The sequence below is a fragment of the Lissotriton helveticus genome, chromosome 12 (genome assembly GCF_964261635.1).
Source record: "Lissotriton helveticus chromosome 12, aLisHel1.1, whole genome shotgun sequence".
NCBI lineage: Eukaryota > Metazoa > Chordata > Amphibia > Caudata > Salamandridae > Lissotriton > Lissotriton helveticus.
Genome location: NC_136073.1, coordinates 266,936,593 through 266,959,430, shown reverse-complemented (window position 1 = coordinate 266,959,430; position 22,838 = coordinate 266,936,593). Strand labels below are relative to the sequence as shown.

The 22,838-nt window shown below is 47.3% G+C and overlaps 1 protein-coding gene across 2 annotated transcripts in view; it reads right to left on the bottom strand.

Moving 5' to 3' along the window:
• Positions 1-22,838, bottom strand: part of PMFBP1 (polyamine modulated factor 1 binding protein 1) — a 2,317,386-nt gene that overhangs the window by 2,148,782 nt on the left and 145,766 nt on the right. The window lies entirely within an intron of this gene.

The following is a 22,838-nucleotide window of genomic DNA, read 5'->3' as shown; positions in this document are numbered from 1 at the left end:
AATGCAAATCAACAACATTTGCTATGCATATTGTTTGTACAGGTATTATATAAATATACTGAGAGATGCTCTATAAGTGGTTAATGGGTAACTGTGTAATACAATCCTATATTGCCGATGAGTGTTTCTCATGACATCATGAACCACAAGGAGTGATTTGAAAATGTCACCACCATCCCACAATAAGAGTTTTGGACCATGCTACCTCCGCCTATATGTTTCTTTTATTGCATGTTTATTTTGGGGCATCAAACTTGAAAACTTGTGTGTTTTCTTTCAAACAGGGAAATGTTAATTCCAATTTTTAAGTTCAACCCTGGACTATACTGTTTGGTTTACTGTAGAAAACAAGCATTTGCAATGAAATCGGTCTCGCATTTATGAGAGTTTAAGCTATTGGCATTGTAAATGACAAGCCCTTTTATTTATGTTTTAAAAACCGAACATATGCTTGCTCTCCCCTGACCTCGAGCATTGTGCTGAAGCTGCGCCTATGTTTAAAGCTCTGATTGGCTTGCAGAAGTGCATGCGAGACAACTGATAATTAGAACTACTAGTCCGTTCACTTTACGCCCGATGGGGCTGTATAAGTGATTCAGGACTCTGCCCTAGGGGAGCTTTACAGTTTACAGGTACCTTCTTCCACTTGGATTTAATTTGGCTGACACAGGCAGTAGTTACTGCCAGGTTCTTTTCAACTGTCCGCCACACCACCCCAAGCTTCCTTCCAAAGAATACATTTTTCCCTTTGGAGCTATTACATTGGTGAGCTGCACCACCATGGCCCAGTATTTTAATGAGAAGGATTCCTTTGGGGAGTATACGGATACATCTTACGAGCATTACATGGAGGAAAGAATGGTGGATGCACTGGACATCTATCTGCAAGACTCTGTAAACAAGGCCTTGTATCTGGCACTTCTCCCCTTTACACATCCTCTCATAAGGTCCAGAAGGAGGAAACTAAGAGCTGTCTCTTTGGGGGATCCACCCCCGCTGGAGGTAAACACCCCTGACACTGGTTGACCAAAAAGGGGTCTTTCTGGATTGGATTCAGTATTGGATAAGGCTCAATACTCTATCAACAAAGTCATTAACAGTGGCCTTTTTGCAAGGATTGAATGCTTTTGAGGCCAAGTCATCCTTTCTCACAGACCTCCCCCAGAGGTTATCCCCCAGCGGCAGAGGTTCAGAGGTCTACTCTGGCTTGATGCCTTCTACCCATCACACAATAGAGGAGGCAAAGGACATCCCAACTGGGGTCACTACCACGGAGGAAACACAACAGGGGATGCTTCCCACACAGGTTAACATAATTCCTTGTTCCAAAGTTATTCTACCGGCAGAGTCAGGTTTTTCCTGTGCAATTGACAGATGGTCACTCAAGATCCCTGGGTTCTGGAGACAGCGCAGGTGTTCAAACTGGAGCTTCACGCAATTCCCTCGCAGCAGAAAAAAACTCCCCTCTCCTTTTTTCCCAGTCAGAGAGTCCTTTTATCGATGCTGCGATCCGAAAAATGGTCACCAAAGAAGCGATAGTCCCCACTTTGCCTCACACCCAAGGTTTAATCAGCACAATTTTCCTTGCATAGATATAAAGCAGGGGTTTCTACCTTGTGCTCTACCTCAAACAGTTAAATTCCTGGGTGGTATATCGCCACTTCAAAATGAAGGACATCCACCTTTTTCGAAACCTCTTGCATGGAGGAGATTAGATGGTGCGTCTTAATCTGAAAGTCGCCTATCCGACAGTCCCAATTTTTTATCTACAACAGAGATTGCTTCAGGTTCACTGGCATCAACAGTGGTAAGAATTTACTGCTCTTCCCTTTGCCCTCTCTTTGGCCCCTTGGTGTTTCACCAGGCTGCTACATCAAGGGGTGCAATTTCTCAGGGAAAGGGGAGTGAGAATAATTGAATACCTGGACGGTATTCTCATCATGGCACAATGCAGGGAGACTGTCTTGCTCCATCTCTCTTGGGCAGTGCAACTCTTACAATATTTGGGCTTCATCATCAATTGGGAGAAGACTCTCCTAGTCCAAGTACAGATCCTGGAATTATTGGCTTTCCAGGTAGACTCCATATTGGCTCAACTCAACCATCTTCTTTCGAAGATCCCTTCCATCAAGAAAGAGTTGAGGAGGTCCCTTCCCTCTCAAACTATATAATTGAGGATTTTGGCCAGATAAGTGAGCTTTCTGGTGTATTCCATTCAGGCCATTTTCCCAGGTCCCCTATTAAAGGGCACTGCAATGCCTCAAAATTCTGCATCTCCAGAAGGTTTGTTCCATTCATAGCACATAATATTGTCAGAGGAGACCAGAACAGAAATCTCCTGGTGGTTGGACAATATGGACTCCTGGAATAGAATATTCGCCTCTGTTCTGGACGTGGTCATATAGTTAGATGTCAGTAGATGGGGCTGGGGGTGTAATGTGACCTATTGAAGATGGGGCAAATGGTCCTCGGAAGAACTTCACAATAATATCAATTGCCTCAAGCTTCTAGAGGGAGCTATGTGGTTCGAACTCTGACTCTACACAAGGTGAAATGTTGCATCATTCTTCGGATGGACAATGCTTTGGTATGTTCAGTACATAGACAGGCTTTCCTAGTAGAGATTGCCAAAGACTTTTGGCATTACTGCCTTCATCATCAGATATCAGTGACAGTGGGTTATATTTTGGGCCAGTCGAAAGTAGTGGTAGACTGGAACTCTTAGTTCCTTCGTGACTCAAGTTCTGATGCCTTTCTCCAGTCCTGGGCAGGGAAATTACTTTGCGCATTCTCCCCTTTCTCAATGATTCAGTGGGTTCTCTCTCAGGCCCGTTGCCAGAACGCGGAATTGGTTCTTGTAACCACTTTTTGGAAGGCTAGTTTCTGGTTCCCATGGCGATGTCAGTATTGTGTGCTCTGCCGGTCTGGATTCAGACATTCCAGGGCCTACTTTCAGACCTGATGGGTCTACCCCATCCGTTGGATGTCCAGGACAGATTGTTGCCCATGTTGTGGAAGATTTCAGGAGACAGTGGCAAGTACATGGCATTTCAAGCAGGCTCTGTTCTTCTTACCCCAGTACTCACGAAAGATATGCTGTTGCATGGGGGAGCATTGCGCAGATGGGTTCCCTAGTGTAGTGAGCGGGGCATTGATCCCATAGGGGCAAGTGTGTAAGTAATAGGTATTTTTTTGTCTGATCGTGCAGCTAAAGGTTTAGCCTATAGAATGATTACTAATTTATGGTCTGCTATTTCTGTGGGCCAATCACAGGTGAGTGGTACACTTGTGGGGGAACTCCCATTAATTTGCAAACTCCTTAGGGGTCTCAGGATGGCTCGTCCACCCTAACCTAAGTATTCTGTTTTGAGGGATGAAGATGGGATGTAGATGTGGGTCTTCAATTTTTAATGGCTAGGCCAGCAAATGAGGATGTCACAAGGAAACAACTGTCAGCTAAGTTGACCATGCCTCATTTCTTGAAGGTGGGTTTCTGACATGAAAGCTTTGGATTTAGCAGGTAGAGTATTTATTCTGGGGATTCTTTTCGTATATCCAAACATACTAAAACTGATTCATGCATGGAGAACATGTGAAGTGCGCAAGACTGATCTGGGTGGCCCGAAAGGGCCAGCCAAGCAGTCATTGCGCATTAAGAAGGTGCTACCACTCCTCCTCTGCCCCTGCTCCCTCACATAAAGCTGCGGAAGAAGGAGAAAATAAAAGGATAATAACCTAAGTTATTATAATTTTATTTTCCCTTTGTTTCACTGCAAGAAAAACAGTGAAGCGACGCTCCTCCACCTTAGCAGAGGAGTCGCCACTGCTGGCACCCTCTTGAGGCCCCTTTTGCTAGTAGACCCTGCCACTCTGGCAGCAAGATAGATAGCTTATTCTCTGAAAGCCACTCTAAAGTGGGAGGAGCATGAGTTGGGTTGGAAAGGAATGGTACAGCGCATCCCTGTTGGGCGACCTGGAGGGCACTTCTGTTAGATGTAATGATCTGCAGCCCAAGAAAAAAGATCTGATTTTGCATCCCACAGGGGGGCTGTGCGCTGCTAAAGGAAAACTAAAGTAGTTGGAGAGTGATGACACAGGGGCAGAAGGTTGGGTGGAAAGATTTCCTTGGTGACCTGCACAATGTGTGCTTAATCCCAGTCCCTGGCTACAAAAAGGGGAGTTGCTGCAATGGTCACAGGGCCTGGCAGAGCCTATATGCCAGCTCTCTGAAGTAACCTCAAAGCTGCTGAGGAAGCTGCCGGGCAGGGGTTGAAAGGCCCAAGAAACATGTTACGGCTTAGCTGTCGTTAAAGGATGTGAAGGCAGAATAAGCCTTTTTGCCAAAGAGGCGGCACCCAACAAAAAGCATATTCAATAGTGGTACCTGAAAGTTCCTGTAAAAGCATGTGGATTGCATCCACGTGTGATGGTGGAGAACCACACTAGTGCCCACCGAACACCTCTAGTGGTCAGTAGTGCCCAGGCTAGCCCTAATTACATATTGCTGCATCCTGGCTGAGTGGATTGAGGCCATAAGGCCTGAAGCCACGCTGGGACTACTAGCAAGATTTCGCTGGCCAGGTCCCAAAGGGTGGGCGTATAGTGACCTAATAGGAAGACTGCATTGACTGACCTCAACACTAGGCAGGTGGAAGAGAACATCTGCTTCCTGAACGCAGCAATTCTTTTTGTCTCCCTGTCTAGAAGAGTTGTGGGTAATGCAATTGGGTTGTCTATACTGCTGGAAGCTTGGACCACCAAACTCTCAGAAATCGGGTGCTGTGTAAGAAAGTCCAAGTCACTGTGCGCCAGTCTCTGGCAATTGGTCGCTTATGTTTTCCCCTCTGGGCAAGAGCAAGGCTTCATGTAAGAACACATAAGCGTGTCAGTCAAAACTTCATTAAATGGAAGCAAGGGTTCAAATGAGGCTGGCCCAGGTGAAAAACCTCCATAAGGACATTTGTCTTGGCATCAACTCAAGACAGATGAAGGTCCAGGATCTCAGCTGCACATCTAATCCCCACAACAAATGATGTACTATTTTCTATTGGGGTTTCCGAGGGGCTAAACCAACCTTGTGTTAGGGGAGATGTCCATCGCACTAGTTACCTGCAAGCCCATGCAAATATTATCATCCTTGTCATTATCAGGTTGATCAGAGTCCAAGCCAAAAAGGTTATGAAACCCATGAAGAAAGCCTTGTGGAAGAGGAGGTGTTTTGCCTGCATCAGAGCCTAAGGGATCAGGTGCACTGGATTGGAGGAAAGGTGTGACATCAGTCTGGGTCGAAGCAGATTTGGCTCGAGGTCGCACACTAAGGTTGGATCAACCTAAGGTGCCGGCACTTCAGGAACAGCAATAGTGGAAAAGAAACTGGCGAAGATCATGGAGATAGAATTAATGTTGGCACTAGAGTCAGCAGACGGAGTGGAGGACAAATCCGCCAGTGGTAACCTAACTGGAGCCCCATGTGGATCCTTAGGGTCAGAAGACATGCTGAAGGGAGCCGGAAGAGTGCCAAAAATACACAGCATGACTTCTTTAATGGTCTCAACCTGCTGCGGCATCACTGATGGCCCAGAGAATTTGTGGTAGAATGGGACCAGTTGCGGAATTGACTCCATGATTGGGGATCGGGTGTGGGATAAGTTAGCACCTTATTGGATACCTTACTTCTTTTTGGACAAAGAGTGGCGGGATGGGGGTGATTACCGCTTCGACCTTTTATGCTTCTTCTTGATTTTAGATTTGGTCCTACCGGACAATCTTAATCATGAAGAGGACCTGTTGCAGGAGCAGCCTCAGAGCAAGTCCACACCCTCGATTTGGAGAGGGACTTATGTGAGGTCCGTAATTTCTTTCGATGCTCGGCAACTTACAGCTTTGCTTCATGGTCTGAGATCGCCTACGGGTGCACGAGGGAACATTCTTCACATGACGTGGAGTTGTCCTCCGAGTCCAAACACCAGGGGCACACCTTGTGTGGGTCCATCACCGACATCTGTTTCCAGCAATCACAGCATGGTTTGAACCCTGTAGTCTTTGTTGGGGACAACGTTCCCTTGCACATTGGAAAACTATTGTGAAAAGAATTTGTCAAGCGATAAAAAGAGTGCAGCTTTCTGGACCTTCGTTCTATGACGTGCAAAGAAAGGAACTGACGTCGGGGCACAGAGGTGGCACTAAACACCACATGGGAGCACTACTGTAAAAACATCTGGATCCAGTCTAGCGGAAGGTGAATATTCTAAAGGTCAGGAACAGGCGGTTATAAATATCAATCAGAAATATACACACACAGATTAGCTTAAGCTCTGAATGGAAAGCCATGAGTGTTTTAGACAATAAGTGAGCCTATATTTAAATCATATTCTATGCATTTCTAAACATTTAATCATTTGTTAATATGATATAATAGACTAGGGTATATACTTGATGTATAAATAAAATTATGTCTATAGATACTGATCAAGAAGCTATGTGCTCTTATCATTGTCATGAATATTTAGATCTAATGAAGATGGTTATAGGTTGCATATGACTTGAAAGCAGTACTTAATTTTTTGCCAGTGGTTACACACTCCTCGCCCCTCTTTGCTTGACTTGTGGATAAGGAGGAGGGGGATATTAATGTGTATGTGTTCATAATGCATAGAGTGGGTACTATACACTGGGTCATACTGCTCACTGGGTTGCATACTGTGCAGGGTATGCATACTGTAGAGGAAGCATATACTGCACTGGAGCCGTACACAGTAAAATGGACTTGCGCTGCAGAGGTGTTACACAGAAGAGGGATGATCATACGGTGTGGGTTATACTGTACAGAGGACTTTATACCGTGGCGGCGTACATATTGCAGGTCAAGTATACCGGAAATAAATCATACAATACAGGGGCGTATTCTGTAAAGAAGTTTCATACAATATAGGGACTCAACTGGCATTTGGGCCTGTACACACCTTCACAGCCCCCTGCATTCCTTTAGCACCCACCCTTGTACAAGACCTAATGCTATTATCCATCTGTACTTCCAGTTCCCTCTTCTCCCCCTAACCCAATATTTGTCAGCCCTCAATAGCAAGCCCCCTTGCTGGACTGGGGTGTTGCAGCTAGAAGGCATCCGTTAAGGTTAGGAGCCATAACATCTTTTAGGGATTAAACGTGCAGGCAGAGAGGTGCTGATCCTACCACATCCATGTCAAAGAACATTACAGGAAAACACTGATTTGATAGGGTGGGCCAAACTGAATGGATGGGGTGACGAGAGGATGCCATGGATGCCCCTACTAATATTATGGACATAGCAAAAGCAGGCACTTGAATAGTCAAACATATTTTCTAGGTAAGCTTTTTACAGAGATTTAGAAGGGTAGTTCTGAGGGAGATGAGAGAGTAGAGGGTGAACACATAAAAGGTAAGAGAAAGCGAGGTAGAGGGAAAAAGAGAAAGTGAGATTCTTGGACAAAGGAGATATGAGAGGGAGAAGGACAGAGTCAGAGAAAAAGAGAGTGAGAAGGAAATGCTGACATGGGTAAATAGTGGGAGAGTGAGATGGGACACAGGGTGAACTGAGAACAAAGACAAGGATGGAGAGAGAAGGCAATAGAGTGAATGAAAGATGGGGAAAAAAAAGATTAAGTAGTAGAGACATGTGAAAACAGAAGGAGGATGATAAGGAAAGGGGATTTAAATATAGGAAAAGTGTGCGGTCTGAGGGGAAAATAGAGGAAGAGATAGAGACAGGTGTGGAACTAGAAGGGAGAATGAGATCGAGACCACGTTGCAAACTGAGAGAAAAAGACGGGACAGAGAGGAAAATGGTGGAGGAAGAGATAGGGTCAGAGAGGAAGAGATAGGGCCAGAGGGGAGAAAACAGGGAGTGACAGAAAATATAGAAGTCAAACATGATAGGGATAAGGGAGTATGAGGAGAGAGTGAAAAAGGTAGGGGCAGAGAAAATGAGAGAGAAAGATAGGAACAGAGTTAGAGGAGTGAGAAACAAATACATATGATGAAACATAGAAAACTAGGGAAAAAGATATATGGTGTCCTGATAAACAAGAAGAGGAAAGAGTTTGATATAGAGAGCAGGAGAAAGAGATAAAGACAGACAAAAAAGGACGGTGAATCATGGAGAAAGGCTGGAAAAGAGAGAGAGTTATATACAGAAGAGGAGAGAAAAATTTAAGAGGTTAGTAGCAGAGAAGACGACGAAAGCTGGCAGTCACAACACAGGGTGACACCAGTGAGGGAAGTAGGTTGACCGCGAACCCCCAGGCCCTCAAGTCACATTATAAGTGTATGTAAGCCCTACACTATTTGTAAAAAGAATGGGAGCACATGGTGGGGGACACAAGCTGACACCACAAACACCTCTCAGCCTCCTTTGGCCTCATGGTAAGGGGGCGGAATCCATCCTCTAAAAATGGTGGAGGAATCCAAACCCCAGTGTCCACCCCAGACGTGTGCCCGGAGAGCAGGGTTGATGTGGTCGGAGTGCTTAAGGGCAAAGATCAGATGGTTTGTATAGTTTTGCACTCTCTAGAGTTTAGCTAGATTTAGTCAGGAGGCCACTGTGTTTTGCTTTGTAATCGTCAGTTCTAGGGAACACCACCACTAGCACTAGGGTCGCTTGAAACATGTGTAAATGATAAAATGCATTTTATATATCATTACTTACCTGTTGAATTGATGTTCGGCCTGTTAGTATGAAGAACAACCCTTAATATTGCCAACAATTTGAGTCAAGATTTGGGGGTATGCAGATAGAATGAAGGCAGTTTGGTGGAAGGGAAGAAGTGTTTAATGGGTTCAGTAAGAATATCTCAGGCTTACATAAATGAAGGCAGAAATAATTATGACGGATCCAGTTCTGGATGCTTATACAGTTTCTTTGCCAAGCTCATGACTGCAGGGCTCACTAGAGACCTTAACGGGAATTTGGAAGACAACATTCATGTGGAAATCCATATTGAATCTCCCAGAAATTTGCAAGTGGAATTGAGACAAACCATTCCAAGATTTACCTGCCTTGGGATTACTTCCTCTTAAGGGTTGACAATGGCAGTCAAAGCAAAACAGGCAGCCAGAGCCCAACTTTATTGTCAGGCCATTTAACATGTTGGGGAGTTTGTCTCTGTCTCTCCTGGTTTACATTAGACTTTCCCTTTGATTGAACCTTTGTTATTTTTGCATTTCATTTGTGTTCCTTTCCCCTTCTAGATTCTCCCCTGATTCAACTTAAAATTGAAGTGCCTTTATACCTCCTTTGAAAAACTGATCCTGACCACACCTGGAGTCCACACGCTCTGGCATGCATCTCCTCAGACTTTGCTCTCACTTGTTTGCAGGACGGCAAGCCATATAAGTGACATACGAGACTGACACACTCTGTTATGACTCACTGTGTTATTTATGTGGTAATCAATATTTGTATTACAGCACTCTACCAGAGACAGTTCCAGTTTTTCTCCCTTTTCTATCCATTGTTCAGTTTCTCCATTGTCTGATTTTCTGCACAGGATCACTTCCCTTGCAAGTTTATTAGGCTACTAAAGGGCAATGGCGTTGTCTGCTTACACTCTTTGCATAAGTGTTCATGACCGTTTACCAGAATAGCCATGGATGAGTCTTTTGCAACCCTTACTCCTCCGACTATTGAAGAAATTCAGAGGGAACTACTAACCACAAGGATAGAAGGAACTTTTGCTTGATAGATTTCATCACTTGGAGAGTGAAGTTTCCCTCACTCCTAGCACTACCATAGCCAAGACATCTGGTAAAGCACCAATAAAATCTAACGATGTGTTGAATATTAGATTACGGAGTGAACATTACTAGCGCCATCTTGTCCAATTTAGGCCTTTTGCGAGCGCATAAACGGCAGCCATTTTAAGACTATGGCCACTCTTGTAACATTGCCGATCGCCTGACGTCTCCCCGACCTTGCGATCATCCCCCGCGCGCTGGCAACCCCCAAGCACATGTTGGAGCCATAAAACAGCCTCAGCGCGACCCAGCCCCGGAGCCACAGCCCGTGCTAAACCACATACCCTTTCATCTCTTTCACGCAAACGGGCCCTTTGATAACCCCCTTCCTCCGTGCCCCGATTGTCCGAGCTGATCCCAGGCTATCACCTAGCCCTGCGGATGCAGTTTATTGCCCCCTACAGTAGGAACTCGCCTCTCTTCAAAGGGGCTGAGATTAATCAATGTCTTCACACCACAAGATCCGACAGATCACACATATTTCTGTTCCCAGTGGAATGTCCAGCTGCGCGATAGCCATCAAATGCTGAGATTGGGGTGGGGACTTCTACTGTAGATATGTGTGGGAACGGGCCTGGAGCGGGGATTCCGAGGATGTCTTTCCGAACATCAAAGTATTGCCAAGAATGTGTTGTATGTAATAAAGCAATAAACCTGTGTATAAGAGGCCAGGCCTCAGAGATGCAGTTAGAGCACCTCGAGACGATACCCCATTTGTCCGATCTGACGTGTTCTGCTCCGGAGAGAATTAAAACCTGTTTCCTGCTTTCCAATTTCCAGCGCCTGCCTCTTTATTTGATAATCGTCGAGTGGTTTAGAGGCGACTAACGTCAAAGCAGTCTTAGAAAAGGTTGTCCAAAGTAGCTGCTTTTCCACAGATGCTTCATCTTCTATTGGTTCTAGTTTTCCAGTCACTAGCAATAGTATCATATATGGCTCACCCAGACATGTTTTCGAGTGATCCCAAAGTAGCTGCTTTTCCACAATTGGCCCCCAACGTGGGGCCCATCAGCGACACGTGGATCCAGTGGGAGAGGTCCCGACGACAGAGTGAGCGACTGCAACGATCGGGAAGAGCTCACGCCCGATAGACCCTCGTCTGGCGGCCGATCATCCGAACTTCACTGGTTCCGAACAGACCTCTCTCGAGTGATCTACGGTCTTGATTGGGAACCCTCAGGAGTGCCGCGGCAATAACGGAGAATAGAGGACGATCGGGCGCTGGAAGTGGAAGACGAGAAACTGTCCATACGGTCCGGGTAAGGTCGTGTAGCACGACTCCTTTTGTTTGATTGTTTGAAAATACTAGTTAAAAAAAAAATTTGTTTGAATCGCTTAACCTCGGTTGTTAAACGAGATTGGTTCTTCTTGAGACATTCTCTGTCTACAAACGGTGAAGAATAGGAATATTCTCTCTCCCTTTGCAGATAGTGAAGGATAGGTAGCGCGGACTTTTTGTCCATATCGGTAAGGGCTGATAATACGCCGCACCTATCTTCTCCCCACTGATTGTTTGGCTCTATTGGTTCTCTTGAGATATTCCCTATTTGCAAATAACGAAGAATAGAAATATTCTGTCTAGTCTTTGCAAGTAGCGAAGGATAGGTAGTGCGGACCTTTGTCCACCATTGTTTGAAATACTTTTTATTCGTTATACGTCATGCCTATCTTCTCCCCACTGATTGGTAGTTGGTTTAGCCCGGACCGTTTATTAGAGGTAGATCATCCAGCTCCACTGGAAGGCACCCCTAATAAGGACATGTTCACGAAATATGGATTAGTCGCCGTAGCCTACAGTAAGTTATGGCATAAAAATACTAAGAAAGATTGAGAAAGTCAGTGGCCACTGATGGGATCTTTTGATATAAATAAAATAGAAGCACTAGAAACAGCCCTTCTTAAACAGAAAACCACGCCAACCATGCTCGATAGCCTCGGCATGTGGCGAAAAGAAGCAATGCAGCGTAAAAAGAGAGACGAAGCAAAGACAGAAAAAGAAATGCGAAAAGCATCCCACCTGGCTGGTCAAAAACTAGAAGAAGAGATCAAGGAAAGAGAGAGAATAAAGAAAGAACAAGAGTCCGAAACATCGGGCCAATGCCCTGTTAGAACACCGTCTGTGCTCTACCCCGAGCTACCATCGAAGCAAAAGGCAAACGATGATTTACTCTTAGGCCCCCCAATCATCTATATGCCCCCTCCATATGCTCCCTCCCATCCCATAGCATAGCACCAACAACCCCCGACCCATATTGAACGTAGTGCCAGGGCCTCGCTACCCACGGCCTCCGCGCCGACCGAGCCTCTCGTACTAAATACCGCATCAACCGAAGCTTCAAACAAGCCTGAAGCCGTAGGAAAAGAGATTACGAGAGCAAACCGCTTGAACAGCCATGAACGAGCGGGTATTGACAAAATTGTAAAAACGTTAATAGAACGAAAAGAAACAGAGGAATATATTTCGGACATGTGCAACTCATATACTAGCAGCCATAGGCGACACTTTGTTGTACGTTTTTGCTACCACACCCTCACAGCCTATGAGGAGAGATACCAGAACAAAAGGCCTGAACACCTTGCGAACTTGTACAGAAAGGTAGACGTAGGAGATGAGAGCGAGTGTGATGTGACGGAACTCTTCTCGCATACGCTGGAAGTCTTCCGCCACCTCACTGAACAAGAATCGGTAACTAGGAACACAACTCCTGTAACGACCGAACCTCCAATAGAGAAAGTTGATACCATGATGCCAATAAAGGAAGCCGCTCCCTACTGGGTCCCCCCACGAGGTCAGGGGACTAATGACAACATTAACCATGAGGACGCAAAGGGAAGGGTGGTTCATAACTGGGTATACCAACCCTGGGATCGACAAGACATCCTGACATTCCGAAAAACCTTACCGGACTTGCGGAAGAACCCCACAGCCTTTTATACAGAACTAGGTACGGCCCTAGGTTCAACAATCATGACCTTAGCAGACATCGACTTGTTTTTCGGGTTATGCCTACCAGCTGATGTGTGGAAGCAAATCCGGAAAGTCGACCACCTTGAGCTGTTCGGACATACCTGGATACAACTCGATGGCATAGATAAACAACGAGATCCCGGACAGAAACCCTTAAAAGCTATTTTAGAACTTCCAGACAAAATCGTTCAAAAACTAAAGACACTAATCCCTGAGAAAAAGGTAGACTGGTCGATCGTAACGGCTTGCCGTCAGAAACCCCAAGAAGATGTCTCCGAATACTTTTCTCGATTCGAGACGGTGTTTTCTGACTATAGTGGTCAGGACATGACCACTGCAACCGGACATCACCTGTTTGTCCAAAATTATGTTAAAGGTCTGTTACAGGAAGTCTCACAGAAACTGCAGACCAGCGAGAGTAGTTGGGCGGCCTCCAAACCCGCGGCTATCCTTCAGATGGCCCAGTACTATGAGCAATATACCAACAAAGAGTAGCAATGGGTCATTCGTTAGTTAGGTTCGTTCGAATTATGGATCTGAAAGGAAAAGACACCCTGCAACTAATAGTGAGTGGAGTGATGCTATCTCAAAGTGAGTATCTTTCTTATGTGGAAAAATACCCATCAGTTATCGATCCTGAGCGCCCTGTTCATCATTTAGGTTCCTTCACACCGGGAAGGTAAGTTTTTCAGATATCCACTGTAGACAGCAAGAGCTCACACCTATGTCTAAACAGTGGAACCCAGTAGGTGTTATCATGTACTAGGGTGTGAGGAGACAACTGTAGAGCAGTGCAAGTGTAAGGTGAAAAAAGTGAAATGTGATATGAACAATAAAATTGGGTAGTAGAAAGGATAAGAAACTTTATTAAACACCTTAATACTCCCAAATCAATAAAATGCGTGCGACAGTAGTGGCTTGAAACTATAATCCGGACGTCCTTCTGACCTCCTCGACACAGCCCAGAAGGACGTCCGGAGTACCGACCGGAAGTGCGGGGCTCTGTTTACCTGAGCTGTGGCCAGGTGAGGTGGAGCGTTTCTCTCCTTTCAATTAGCGAGGAGAATGAAGATCCACTAAATACCCAGGTGATATTCTTCTTTTTTTCACCTTTTTATTGAGCAGTCGCGATCATGGTCCTGAAGAAAGCAGCAGGATACCTTTCGGGGCTCCATTATAAGTCTGGAGAAACATGTTGACCGTATCTAAAGATTAGTGGTTATAGTTTCAAGCCACTACTATGGCACGCATTTTATTGATTTGGGAGTATAACACCCTTACACATGATAACACCTACTGGGTTCCACTGTTTAGACATAGGTGTGAGCTCTTGCTGTCTACAGTGGATATCTGAAAAACTTACCTTCCCGGTGTGAAGGAACCCAAATGATGAACAGGGCGCTCAGGATCGATAACTGATGGGTATTTTTCCACATAAGAAAGATACTCACTTTGAGATAGCATCACTCCACTCACTATTAGTTGCAGGGTGTCTTTTCCTTTCAGATACATAATTCGAACGAACCTAACTAACGAATGACCCATTGCTACTCTTTATTGGTATATTGACTGTTTAGGGGTTGTAGCAGTGAGTGGTCTTTAAACATCCCCTTGGGCCCTCCTCTCCCTGTTTGTATCCCAGTACTATGAGCAGCAAAAGAACGAAAATGATAGGGCATCAGAGAAAAAGAAGAAAGACCTCAAAGAAAGAGTTATGATTGCACAGTTGCAGGGAGTGACTATAGGAAAGGAACCCTACAAAGGAAATTACCAACCGAATGCGCCTAGAAACCCGCCTCCTAGAGATAATGCACCCACATCCTACGCTGGACGTAGAGATTTGAGTGAAAACCAGTGTACGTTCTGTAAAGGACTCGGACATTGGAAATTCCAGTGCCCGATTCTGCTAGAAATGATCAGAAATAAGCAGGCGAGGGAGTCCACGAACGAACCAAGAAATAGAGGACGTGGGCGAGAGTACACAAATGACAATAGCGACGAAAGGCCCGGTAAAAGTAACACATTTGACCGTCCCCGACAGAACCAGTGCCAACAGTCTGATTACGACAACACGTACGACTTTGCATAGGACTGCCATAGGCAAGGGAGGGATCCAGTCGAGCTCTATGTTGATCAGCAAGGCCCTTATGTCACCGCTAAGGTCCTAGGCACGAAGTCTCCATTTTTGGTAGACACAGGAGCAACACGTAGTGCTTTATCTAAACGACTGATTCCAAGGGCACCCTTGTCTGGCTCGCATGTAACATCGATAGGTTTTGATGGAATGCCCTCCACTAATCCCTTGTCCACACCAATCCCTTTTGCTTTGGAAAACAACGCCACTGACACAACATTCTTACTCTCCTCCAACACCCCCGATGCCATTATGGGTCTTGACTTGTTGAAACATTTCCGAGCCACCATTAGATGCTCACCGGACGGAGTCCGAGTCATTTTATACGACAACCCCAATCTGCTCAGACCTTGTCCCACACGACACATGTTCTCTGTGACTGATGCCGACATATCATTGCTTGACACCTTAACCCCGTACTTATGGGCAAAGACCGACTCAGACGTAGGGCGGATGATGATTGATCCTGTGCATATAACTGTACGACAGGACGCAACACTCCCAACACTCCCACAATATAGGATATCTCCCGAAGGCGAGAAGGCATTGGTAGAGATTATTCAATCCTTAGTGGATGCAGGAGTGGTAGAGGAGGTGGTCAGCAACGTTTGTAACAGCCCTATCTTACCGATTAGCAAGAAGCAAGGAGAGGGAGATGAGAAAGCGTACCGCTTCATCATCGACCTGCGGGAGGTTAATAAAGTAGTTGTGCCACAATACCCCGTGGTCTCCGACATCACCACCATTCTGACCCTGATCCCGTCCACTGCCACCACTTTCACCGTCATTGATCTCAAGAACGCCTTCTTCTCTATCCCTATCCACCCAGACAGCCTCTACCTTTTCGGATTTACCCTAAAATCCTGCTCGTACAGATTTAGTCGAGCACCCCAAGGCTATACTGAAAGTCCCAGTATCTATAGCCAGGCCCTCAAGAGACAGCTAGGCGCAGTCCAGTTACCGGATGGAGTGGTGTTGATACAATATGTAGATGACATCCTCCTAGCAGTCGACACCACTCCACTTGCAGTCACAGCCACCATCCAGCTCCTACATTTCCTTGCAGAGAATGGTCACAAGGTCTCCAAGAAGAAATTGCAGTTCTGCAAGCCTCAAGTAACATACCTAGGCCAACTCTTGTCCAAAGAAGGGAGGAAACTTACGCCCGACAGAATTCAGACCATTTTGGAAACTCCCGTCCCTAAGACCCAGAAGCAAGTCCGCTCTCTGGTAGGCCTCACCTCCTTCTGCCGACAATGGTTGCCAAACTTCAGCCTCATTGTTAGGCCATTACTTTCCCTCCTGGCCAAAGATGCCCCCTTCCCACTCCCTTGGACCCCCGAAAGCCAATCTTCCTTCAAAGAATTACGAGATGCCCTCTGTTCAGCTCCCGTTCTAGGAACCCCAGACTATTCCAAGCCTTTTTCCCTTTTTACTAACGAAAGGGAGGGAAGCGCTTTATCTGTCCTAACACAATCCATTGGCTTCAAACAACGCCCTTGTGCCTACTTCTCTGCCACTCTTGACCCTGTAGCCAGAGGTTTGCCTGCCTGCCTTCGAGCCGTAGCTGCCGCTGCAGTCTCCATATGACAGAGTGAAGGAATTGTACTCTCTAATTCCCTCACCGTGCTAGTACCCCATTCCGTTGACACCCTTCTGAACCAAACCAGAACTCAACATCTGACTAGCGCACGACTGACTGGGTACGAGCTGACTTTACTGGCACCCCACATAACTTTGAAAAGGTGCACCACTCTGAATCCAGCAACCTTGCTACCCTTACCCGAGAATGACCCCAATGTCGCTCCCCTCCATGACTGTGTGACCCTCACTGACGAACAGACTAGGAGCAGAGTAGACCTCCGAGATACTGCTTTCCCAGAACCTGACGGTGAACTTTGGGTAGATGGTTCATGCATTAAACTCCCCGACGGTACAACTTCTGCTGCATACGCTGTTACCACGGCACGAACTGTTGTTGAGACAGCTCGCATCACACAGCGATCCGCACAAGCAGCAGAACTGATTAACCTCATACGAGCATGCGTCCTAGCAGCAGGGACGACCACTAACATATACACGGACAGCCAGTATGCCTTCAGGGTGGTTCATCACTTTGGGCTCCTTTGGAAGGAGAGGGGATTCCTGACTTCACATGGCACACCGATCCTACATGGAGACCTAGTCTCTGCCCTGACCGAAGCAGTTCTCCCCAAACAACTAGCGGTAATCAAGTGCCAGGCACACAAGAAAGTCACAGACATTGTAGGACAAGGAAATGCACTAGCCGACATCACTGCTCGAACTACAGCTGAGAATAGGACGACAACCCGCATGTACGTAACTCGGTCTCAAGCAGAAAAATGGAAAGACGCTAGAGAGACCATAAAAGACATTCAAACGACTAGCACACCACAGGAACTGACTGAATGGGCACGGGTGGGACTAAAAGACGATGAAGGCTGCTGGCGGACGAAAGACACAAACAAATGGCTGTTACCCAGTTCCTATCTGATCCCTATACTGACCATGGCACACTCCCCTGCACACATAGGATCTGCCCCCATGACTGAGCTCGTTTCTAAAGTTTGGCACAATGACAAAATAGCTGACGCAGCAAAACGCCTGGTTCAACAATGCCTGATATGCCTACAACACAACCCGGGAAAAGGGACTGTAGTACCCCGGGGAAGGTTTGGGGTCCCTGACCATCCCGTCGAAGTCCTTCAAATGGACTACATTCAGCTAGAAAGGTGCCATGGTCTGAAATACGTGCTTGTCATTGTGTGTGAGTTCAGCAAATGGGTGGAAGCCTACCCCACTCGAGACAACACCGCCATCACTACTGCTAAGGTGTTGTTGAAAGAATTCTTCCCACGCTACGGCCTTTGTCGGATTTTGTGGAGCGACAATGGCCCCCACTTCGTAGCCGAAGTTATCCAACTCATATTGAAAGGGTTGGGTGTAAAACGGAAATTCCACGCTGTCTTCCACCCCCAATCTGCAGGCCTAGTGGAACGACATAACGCCACACTGAAACTCAAACTAGCAAAAATAGTTGCCACCACAGGGCTGAAATAGCCAGACGCCCTCCCACTGGCATTACTGTCCATGCGCTCCACTCCTACCAAGCACCACCTAACCCCTTATGAAGTCGTTTTTGGCCGACCCATGAATATCTGGGCCGCGCCAAAGCCAGCATCCATCCATGATGTCCCAGACATCCTAATGTCTGATTACCTGCATAACTTAACGAAAACACTAACTGTTATTCACCAACAGGTGCAGCAAGCCATTCCAGACACATCCATGGGCCCCGGGCACGACATCCAACCCGGCGACTTCGTCCTGACCAGAAACTTCCAAAGGACGAAGAGTCTGGAACCCAGGTGGACGGGCCCCTGGCAAGTCTTGATCACCACCCGAACTGCACTCCGAGTGGAAGGAAAACGGAATTGGCTTCACGCACATCATTGCAGGAAAATATCACCAACACTGACAACAAGTGAAGACGTGGACACCCAAGAAGAGCTCCTGAACAGAGATAGACCAGCCCTGAGTTGCTACCCTGACACAGAGACACTTGAATTGGCAAAGTTTCCCGACCCCACTGTACCATCCAGGGAGGGGTTCAACTTACGACGAAAGGAGAAGGCTCCGGCAAAGCAGGCCACTAACTGAGTCAACAGTCTCAGAGCGGTAGCTAACACTACGAAGGCTACCAGGAGAGATGCCAGACAAAGGGTGTGGTTCAGCTCGCTACCGGGCCCTCTTGAAGGTGATGGAAGCTCCCGACATGAAGATGATGGAAGCAACCGGACGTCCGAAGATCCACTATAGAAATCCCGAGACTGAAAAGCTGCACAAAACAAAGACAATTGCCCTCTTCATTTCTTTTCTCCTCTGCCTCCTTCTCATGGCCGCCTTCTGGATCGTGGAAGAAAGTGTACCGGCCCATGAGACCTTGATACCCACTGTGCAACCCACCACCAAAAGAGAACACTATCTCGTTTCACTTCCACCCCAGCTCCGAGAAAGACGCAAGGAGTTCTGGAACAATTCCTTTGTACAATTGCTACACCAGCACAACCTCGCTGCCAATGCCACCAACTTCTGGATCTGTGGGCTGCTGCCACATGCAACTGAACATTCTATCCCCTTCATCCCTTCGCCTTTTTCCGTTCATGGGTCCTGCCTTGCCTGGCTGATACTCTTGCAAGAGAGTTACAAGGCCAATACAACTTCTGGCGAAACCATTTCACACTTCTACGATGGGTTCTGGCTGGGCAAAACCGAAAAAACTTCCACTCCCTTTTGCCCTCAGACCTCAAACGAAACGCTTCAAATGGACATTCAGGAGAAAGAACGGCTCGAGATACAGGTATTCAACAACCCAGCCAGACCCACTTTTTCATACCTGCGCAAACGGACTGCTGCAGCTCTGACTGTGGCCCTATCTGTGGTAAATGTCTCCGGCCTTGTTTGCATCGAGGGCCATGGGACAAAAATCGTGGGCCACAGCTCCTGCTCCATAAAAAGGACCTTGAATTCTGCTGACCCCCCTTCATTTGTAGCATCTCCCAACATGTATTTCGTCTGCGGCACCAAAGCCTACACCTGGCTCCCTAAAGGCTGGGGAGGCACTTGCTACATCTCCTTTGTCCTTCCCCCCACCTAAGTGGCACCGGCAGCATACCACAGGCAGAAGCGCTCATTGGACACAGAACAAGCGGATTCCACCTCTTTGCAGTTCCTCGATGCTGCGAAGGGACTCATTCCTTTCTGGGGCCCGATGTCAAACAGTCGAGCCATCCGTCATTTGACCCAAGCAGTCGAAACAGCATTAAACATCACAGCCGGCATCCTTGCTAACAATACAGCTGAGCTGCAGGCGGTCCGCCTCGTGGCTTTGCAGAACCGCCTTGTGCTCGACGTGGTACTGGCGGACCGCGGAGGAGCATGCCGCATCATCGGTGCCAGCTGTTGCACCTTTGTCCCAGACTATTCACCTTCTGTCTACAAAGCAATAGAACACCTCCACAGACTATCTTCGGAAATCCAACAGGAACAAGATGACTGGACACTCGGAGGCTGGTTTTGGACCACTTTGAAAGACTGGGGCTGGAAATTATTGATAAATTGTATTGGTGCCAGTTTTTGTATTACGTGGGTGTTGCCTGGGGATACAATGCCTACCGCCCTTGTGCTCTCTGTTTGCGAATTCGATATGCCCTAAGACTTTGGACAATAAGTTTGAACACATGAAAGCATTGTACGAGACAGAAATCCACCACATAATGAACATTGACATAAATTAGCAAGATGTCGGGGTATGTTCAAAGGGCACACTGTTGAATATTAGATTGCGGAGTGAACATTACCAGCGCCATCTTGTCCCATTTAGGCCTTTTGCGAGCGCATAAACGGCAGCCATTTTAAGACTATGGCCACTCTTGTAACATTGCCGATCGCCTGCACGTCTCCCCGACCTTGCGATCATCCCCCGCGCGCTGGCAACCCCCAAGCAAATGCTCCGTCCATCATCCCCTTTTGTATCGCTTTGTTCGCCCTAAGTGTGGCAGGGTATGCTCAGACGTGAGTCCCTTGCTTACTTGGCCACTGGATTCAAGATAGCCTGGCTGATGAGGATTATGAATCCGAAACCGGTCCCAGGATGCTTGTTTCCGATCCAGGGAAGACATGGCTTGGCAGTTCGGGCTGGACTGTTCCCATGAGGCACAGGGTCAGACTGATTTGCATATAGCCATGTCTGAACTGGGGTGTCTGAGTGGGCTAAAGAATGGTGATGGATTAAACCCAGATCAGTTGACTGGGGGTGAGTGTTTGATTTGCTCAAACGCTCCGTCCATCATCCCCTTTTGTATCGCTTTGTTCGCCCTAAGTGTGGCAGGGTATGCTCAGACGTGAGTCCCTTGCTCACTTGGCCACTGGATTCAAGATAGCCTGGCTGATGAGGATTATGAATCCGAAACCAGTCCCAGGATGCTTGTTTCCGGTCCAGGGAAGACATGGCTTGGCAGTTCGGGCTGGACTGTTCCCATGAGGCACAGGGTCAGACTGATTTGCATATAGCCATGTCTGAACTGGGGTGGCTGAGTGGGCTAAAGAATGGTGATGGATTAAACCCAGATCAGTAGACTGGGGGTGAGTGTTTGATTTGCTCAAACGCTCCGTCCATCATCCCCTTTTGTATCGCTTTGTTCGCCCTCAGTGTGGCAGGGTATGCTCAGACGTGAGTCCCTTGCTCACTTGGCCACTGGATTCAAGATAGCCTGGCTGATGAGGATTATGAATCCGAAACCGGTCCCAGGATGCTTGTTTCCGGTCCAGGGAAGACATGGCTTGGCAGTTCGGGCTGGACTGTTCCCATGAGGCACAGGGTCAGACTGATTTGCATATAGCCATGTCTGAACTGGGGTGGCTGAGTGGGCTAAAGAATGGTGATGGATTAAACCCAGATCAGTTGACTGGGGGTGAGTGTTTGATTTGCTCAAACGCTCCGTCCATCATCCCCTTTTGTATCGCTTTGTTCGCCCTAAGTGTGGCAAGGTATGCTCAGACGTGAGTCCCTTGCTCACTTGGCCACTGGATTCAAGATAGCCTGGCTGATGAGGATTATGAATCCGAAACTGGTCCCAGGATGCTTGTTTCCGGTCCAGGGAAGACATGGCTTGGCAGTTCGGGCTGGACTGTTCCCATGAAGCACAGGGTCAGACTGATTTGCATATAGCCATGTCTGAACTGGGGTGGCTGAGTGGGCTAAAGAATGGTGATGGATTAAACCCAGATCAGTTGACGGGGGGTGAGTGTTTGATTTGCTCAAACGCTCCGTCCATCATCCCCTTTTGTATCGCTTTGTTCGCCCTAAGTGTGGCAGGGTATGCTCAGACGTGAGTCCCTTGCTCACTTGGCCACTGGATTCAAGATAGCCTGGCTGTTGAGGATTATGAATCCGAAACCGGTCCCAGGATGCTTGTTTCCGGTCCAGGGAAGACATGGCTTGGCAGTTCGGGCTGGACTTTTCCCATGAGGCACAGGGTCAGACTGATTTGCATATAGCCATGTCTGAACTGGGGTGGCTGAGTGGGCTAAAGAATGGTGATGGATTAAACCCAGATCAGTTGACTGGGGGTGAGTGTTTGATTTGCTCAAACGCTCCGTCCATCATCCCCTTTTGTATCGCTTTGTTCGCCCTAAGTGTGGCAGGGTATGCTCAGACGTGAGTCCCTTGCTCACTTGGCCACTGGATTCAAGTGTCATATGTTGGTCGAGCCCCGCCACAACGGAATTTGATGGCGACCTGTCATAACGAACTACATGTTCCAGAGTCCTTTGCGGTGTAAAGGAAGTTTACAAAGGGAACTCATTTCCTGTTCCTGTTGTCGGATATTCTTGCACCACTGACCCTACTGAAGAGTCGCTGGATGACGTTCTCTTTGCTCTTGTTACTAGCTACTTCCCTGTTCTGAGGCGCTATGGGTTATAGTGCTTTTGTGCCATCTTGTATTCCCGACCCTCCGTTGGAGAGTCAGGCTGACTCATGCGGAGGACGGGATTGTTGATCATCTTGCTGTTTAATAGAGCCCTACATTGCCCTCCGTTGGCGAGTCAGGCAGACTCATGCGGAGGACGATTTCTCACAGAATCGCGGTGTCTCATCTGTTATTGCCCCCTCGTTGGACGAGCTTGCTGTAGCTCATGCGGGGGACGATAAATCCAAATCCTTGTTTCCCGACCTTGCTGTTCATTGCTGCACGTTTCTTCTTTTGCCCTCCGTTGGTGAGCCTGGCCCTTGGCTCGTGCGGAGGACGCTATCTCTTCACAGCAGCACCTGGTACCAGGCGTGGAAACGTTTTTTCTTCATTTGGGATCTCAGCGTCTTGCTGCCCCGTTTTGAGTGTCTCAGAGTTGGAATCCACAAGTACCGAAGATTCTATCATGAGA